The sequence below is a fragment of the Ruditapes philippinarum genome, unplaced genomic scaffold (assembly GCF_026571515.1).
Source record: "Ruditapes philippinarum isolate M1 unplaced genomic scaffold, ASM2657151v2 ctg1247_1_1_1_1, whole genome shotgun sequence".
Taxonomy (NCBI): Eukaryota; Metazoa; Mollusca; class Bivalvia; order Venerida; family Veneridae; genus Ruditapes; species Ruditapes philippinarum.
Window position 1 is genome coordinate 194,707 of NW_026854859.1, and position 6,663 is coordinate 201,369.

General features: G+C 29.0%; 1 protein-coding gene across 1 annotated transcript in view; it reads right to left on the reverse strand.

Annotated features, from left to right (window-relative positions):
• The window catches only part of LOC132741324 (uncharacterized), a 99,780-nt gene extending 97,027 nt beyond the window's left edge, over positions 1-2,753 (reverse strand). The window contains exon 1 of the mRNA XM_060729458.1: positions 2,569-2,753. The gene's annotated coding sequence lies outside the window, so the exon portion shown is untranslated. The remainder of the gene's footprint in view (positions 1-2,568) is intronic.
• Positions 2,754-6,663: the final 3,910 nt, after the last annotated feature.

Genomic DNA, 6,663 nt, shown 5'->3' on the forward strand with positions numbered 1-6,663 from the left:
GACGTAAACAGATAAATTATGTGGGTTGAAGCTGTTTTAGTTACGAATAGTTTCTTAATATCTAATGCTTAAGTACATTTAGAGCTCCTTAGGATTGATATTCATCTTAAAACCATTAGATTAAGATAATTTCCCTTGAATATTATACTCTACTCCCTATATCTATTTTTCCATAATACATCACACAGCTCTAACAATACACAACATATGTTTCAAAACTTTCAGATCCAAAAAACTTACAATATAACGTAAATTGAATGAGAAGAATACATCATATTAAGGCCATTAATTGCGACAAATTACTTTATTAATTTATTAATCATTACTCTAAACATATGTTCTACATCATTACAGTTGTTTAGAACTTTATCGCATTCGTTAAATGAATCGTGTTCAATCTTGAAACATAAACAACACTCGTTTTGAAACAAGTAATGTTGATTATAACAACACTAAACCATAAAAAAAAATGTTCTATGTTAATTTATACATTATTAAACATAATTGTATTGGTACAAATATTAAATGTAAAAAATTTAACAGCAAATATATAAGGTAAAGAAAAGACTTAATTATATTCCTTTCAGATACTCCTGGTATAAACATGCAACAAACAAGGAAAATACAAATAGAATATAAACGTTCAGAACTTTGTTCGATGCGTATATTTCGCCAAAGGAAGTTTTGACGAAGCTGTGCAGTTAGTAATGAACAATACATGTCTAGCTCAAATGTTGATTAAATTATTTAATAGTAATTACTCTTGAAAACAAGTAATGTCATATTGTAGACAAACGGTTTCATTAATTAATGTTTATAATTCATGTCAAACAAATATATATATATATTGTTTATTAAAGTTTCGGCTGAAGATATGCGAAGAAAGCATTGAAAGCGCTACCGAATTTACATAGAGTTTGTTATTTCTTAAACATTATAATTTTATCTATATATATATATATATATATATATATATATATATATATATATATATATATATATATATATATATATATATATATATATATATATATATATATATATATATATATATATATCTTTCTTAAGTTTGGTTAATCAAGATCTACAAGAAAAAGCTTTGTCCGGTATTCTGGAAGATAAGACCCTCTTTATCATGTCCGTACACACCTACGTTCACAGACCTTTGACATAGTGTCATTTCTAATCAAGATTAGTAGATTGTATGGGTACGGTAGGAATATTGTTGCAGCTGCCTACAAGCCGTCTAGACAGAATCAATAGTATCATAATTCTAATCTCTCTATACATATATATGTGTGTATATACATTTAAAACTTAATATACACAGGAACACTGTTTACTTTTATTGCATATTAATTAATTCTAAATCGTATGCCTATACAAATGTATTTGTTTTGAATGTCTTGTCCAAAATGATGTTAATGATGTAAAAATGATACCATTCTATGACACAGATGTGCGTGTTTGCTGGACTTCACATGGCTTAACGTTATTTTGTATCCCTGTTAAATTAACGCTGTATTATAACATCTACTATAAATCCCACTGTTTTCTTATTAAATGTTGCTATATGATGATGCCATAGAAATAACAAGAAAAATTGTAAACGTAGAACTCCAGCAACTGTGTTAAATTTACAGCCTTGCCAATAACATTATATTAGTTCAAAACGGTAAGGTATTATAAAGCACAAACGGTCTATGACATCATCCTGATTCATTCATACTAATAATTTTAGAAAGGCCATTTGTAAATGACATACATGTATAAATGAATGGTAAACTATGGCAGAGAAACATTTCCGATATGATAAGGGCATCTTACAACATGACATTAATCCTGGAATCGATGTTAATGTTAAATACTTGAAGCGTATTGTACACGTCATTGGAATTATACGGAACAATTATCCGGACTAAATGATTCATACAACGGCCGAGGCGTGTCAATTTATTCATAAAAATACAAGATACTATATTGAATGAAAGCAGTTTTATTTCAGAAATTGCGGAAATAATATGATGATTTTTATCCCCGTCAGTTTTTATGTATTGACTTTACAATAGTTTTATAATTAAATGATATTTTAAAGAGGGAACTACATTCACACGTTAAATACCGGCCTGTTTTTTTTCTATTAAACTTCAATTTCACAGACTATCAGCGTACAATGTTTAATGAGGAAGGCGTTCTGTACCTGTAGTTTTAAGTGTTTAAGAGATATTGCCAAGACTTGAGAGGATTTTTTTGTTAAGTTTATATCTATTTCATGAGATTGTTCGCATTAGTTTCCTAAAATAATATAATACGATATACACACACGGCAGATGGAATATTTCATTATAAAACCAACAACATAAGTTGGCTCTTAATGTGATCGAAGCTTTCACACTGAACTGCATCATAATTTCATTATCGACTTTAATATTGCAACAAAAACATTTTGTTAATCAAGAAACCATACGAAAAAAAAAGGAAACCAAGCAAAATAAATGATCTTATTGTAGAGGAAACAAAGAAGAACTTTATTTACACACTAAAAGTGAAAGTTTATTTTTTACATACCATATGCTATAAATCCTTAACTGTTGTGTCCTCACTACCAAACAGAAAATAGCTCCTGTTTCATATAACCACTAAAGTAAGCTACTCATAAAATCACATATAAACAAGCAGAAAATTGAATGTAAACATTCGCATTCACATAAAAATTGTATCATTAAAGCACTGTAGCGAAATTACATTATTGAACGAACAGAGGGAGGAAAAAAACCTCCACTCAACATGTTCATTTATGATTCATCGCGCGAATACATGAACTCACGCTCTCTGCGTACGCTCGACATATTCTTTATATTGCTATGGGTCGATAAAAAGGTCTTTTTTCCTTTATGACATGAAAGATAGCACCAAAATGTATGATTGTACATCGTTGGCATCTATTGGAGATTCTCCTACTAGTTTAGAATTTCATTTAATTGTTGTTAAAGCTCTCGAAATAGTGTCGTTAAAGCTCTCGCAATATCAACAATATTTTACGTGTAGGAAACAATTATTGACAATGTGTTTTGCACGTGCGCGTTTTAGTGAACGCGTCTGTAGAGATAAGTGCAGGTAATGCAGTAATTATTTGAAAACTCTAATAGTTTACATTTACGGTATTCTTATTTTCGTTTAGTTTTTTTTATAACATTTAGTATTAATTCTTTTATTATGCAATTGTCATTTAATACCGATTCTTCAATATATAGTATTAAATTAGTCATGTCTTTATTTATATAAAACCGAATTATCAATAGATTAGTTAATTTAAATATTCTATCAGTTTAAGAACGGAAACGGCGGTAAAGTTGTTATGAATGAAACCATATATCCTCATATGAAGCCGGTGATTATCAATATATTCATTTTATTTTGATATTGTGCGAAACCATGTCATCAGTGTATGTTACCAAAGTAGGAATATTTTACATTTATTTATATGATACCGTATAGTCTCCAAAATTTGGTACAAAAATGTCATGCATGGAACCAGGCGGTAGTTATATGAGACCAAATTATTCATTTTTACAATATATGAAACCATGCCGTCAGTGAATTAGAGTGATGAAACAATATATAAGTTGATTCTGATCGATATGTTACGGTACAAATTTTTCAATTAATTGCATCAATGTAACTATGTTCTGAAACTTGTTTCATTGTATGAAATCACAATATAAGATACCATGTGTAAGCCATGGATGAGACCGTTGTAGATTCAGACATAATGATAATCATATTACAAATTATGTAATAGTTATAGTATATGAAACGAGTTTGTTACGAGGATATAACACTGGCAGGGGCGTTATCAAAGGGTGTTTCTGTTAAAAAATGTCGAGGCCGTTAGGCCGAGACAATTTTTTTGCAGAAACATCCCAAGATGTCGCCCAAACCAGTGTTATATCCTCGTAACTATCACGACTTTCATATACTATAACTGTTTTATGTCATTTTTTTTGTAATGGAAATTAGAAAAAAAAAATGCAAAAAAAATATAAAATAAATAAATATAAAAAAACAAAAACGCGCATTTCTCTCTCTTGTGCCTTCTTTCACCTTTTCACATTCTCACTCCCAGATAAAATCAGAGACATAGATATTTATGTCTCTGATAAAATGAATCAATACCAGTTAAGCTACCTCACAGCTATATATAATGAAAACTTAAAACAACGTCCAATGACAGAGACGGTTTGTAAACTGATAGTTTGTGGAGAAAGTTATTCGAATTCAAGATTTAAGGGCTTTTTCAGTGAAAATAATTCATTCAGCGGATGTGCCTTTTGATTTCAGCGGTTGCGTAATCATATGAAAAAAATTAATTAATTTTCTTTTTTACTTATTTTTTTTTCTATTTTTTATTTATTTATTTAGATCTATTTTTTTTGCTACTTTGGAATGTTCGTTACCGCTGCCCCATTGGAGCCTCAATGAAAAAACTGTACTGATATATACAAGGTGCGAAAAAATCTCAACTGCTATATATAGCAGTTGAGTTTTTTTCCTACATGAATCAATGAAAAAAAACTGTACTGCTATATATCAATACAGTTTTCAAATGCTCTTTGAAAGTGTACTGAGTATATGGGTTAGTAAGAACAAAGAAAACGTTCCAAACCATGCGATAATCAGTATATAATGCATGAAAGTACTGATGTGATATCAAATCTGCCCTAGTGTTCCACGACATTTGTTCTCAAGTATATTACGAATTCTATTCGTAGTTAACATTATTTTACTTCTGTCACGTACACCAAGCATCAATCCGTATTAACGCAAGTAATGGCAGATCACTCATGGTGAATATTCCTACAAAATTTATCCGCCAGGTAAGACCACCGTTTCAAATTAATCATTTGTTTGTACCGTATTTAATAACTTTGAACACCAATAAAACCATCAATAATGCTTTGTCAATAAAGACGGCATTACTTGGTAATATACTATATAGAAGAATTGTGAAGATATAATGTAAAAAAACTCACTGCTATTTATTACTGTTTGCAGCAGACTTGATTTCAATATACATTTCGAAATGAACTAATCTTTGATATAATTCTTTTTGATGTAAAAGATCTCAAGTGTTTCTATACATTGCACTAAGGATTATGCTCAGATTGTTTTAATAATATAGGACGTACATATACCATGTTGGTCAAGCTTACAATACTACACTATATCTAATTTCATATAATAAAAAATGAACTTATATCACAGATAATTTGGTTTCATATGAGGACATCTGGTTCAATACACCATATAGGCCTACCGTGAATTATTTGGTATCATATTAGATCTAATTTAATTAGTAATTATAATGTCAAAAAGAAGTGATATATATGATATCGTTATGTGGGTTTCATAAACAGACGTCATTGTTTCATTTATTGTGAAACTGATTTCCCGTAGGTGTATTTAAATATATTTAAATTTGATTATCTCCCTTGAATTACTCTTCTAATTAGAAAGAAAAAAACTTGAGATAAAATATTCCCGCCATATGTCAAGACAAGACATGTTGAGAGTGAATGTTTACATTTCAAAACATTGATCAATCGGACTATGTTATTTATTTATATGTAAAAAGATGATTTATTTAGATTTTGGAGAAGACTTCATTTTGATGAAAGAGTTGAAAGGTAAGTACAAGGTTTACGATTATATCGATTTTGACTACTTAGTTACACAACATATTTATATTACCTGATTACATGTAAACATGTTAACTGGTTATGTACTTTGACATGTAGGTCATGTTTATTTTTCTGCTTTAATCAATAAATGTTATTGTATGTAAATTTTAAACTCTTTAGTCAATACATTAATTGGTAACTGAGTTTTTGTTAAATATATTAATCAAAACCGTATTTCATGTATTTCTTAAATTTAAATAGATTTAGAAACATGATTGACGTTAAATTAGTTAATTAGTTAGATCTGATAGGATATAAACTTGATTGTAATCAACATGAATGTATGGTATGGTAAAAAGATGATAGATTTAAACAATGATTACATTAACATGTTGTCTTCAGTTGTAAACATCACTGATAATGCTCTATTTATTTATACTAGCTAGGTAGGTAGTCCTAAACACTGACAAAAATGTGTATAATTGGACTTGGGTTTAGCTCTATTGTGTTATTTAAACTTAAAAGACACATATTATAATTACACATTGTCTAGTAATTTTACATAGTGCTGAAATCTAGAGTAAATTTAATAAACTGAAGTATGCAAACATACTGTATCTTGTTAATATAAATTATGAGTTAATTCTTTTATAGCACTTGACTATTTCCTGTATCAACACTATTTGTTTGTAGATAGGCCAGTTGTACATTGTAAATAGGTTGAATAATATTTGATTTATGAAATACATCATCTGATAGGAGAGAAAAATATCAGCACCATAATATATTCTGATGAATTGGTAACTGAAATGTTACACCTATCATTGGACCTACATGTAACACATACCTTGATCCAGATGTACAGGAGATTTGTAAACATGGTATAGATGAAGTCGAGGATTGTTGTGCAAAGAAGTCTATCAAACCTGTCTGTGGTAAGTTATTTTAATTATGATTTAATTTGTAAACTGTGTATTTAAAT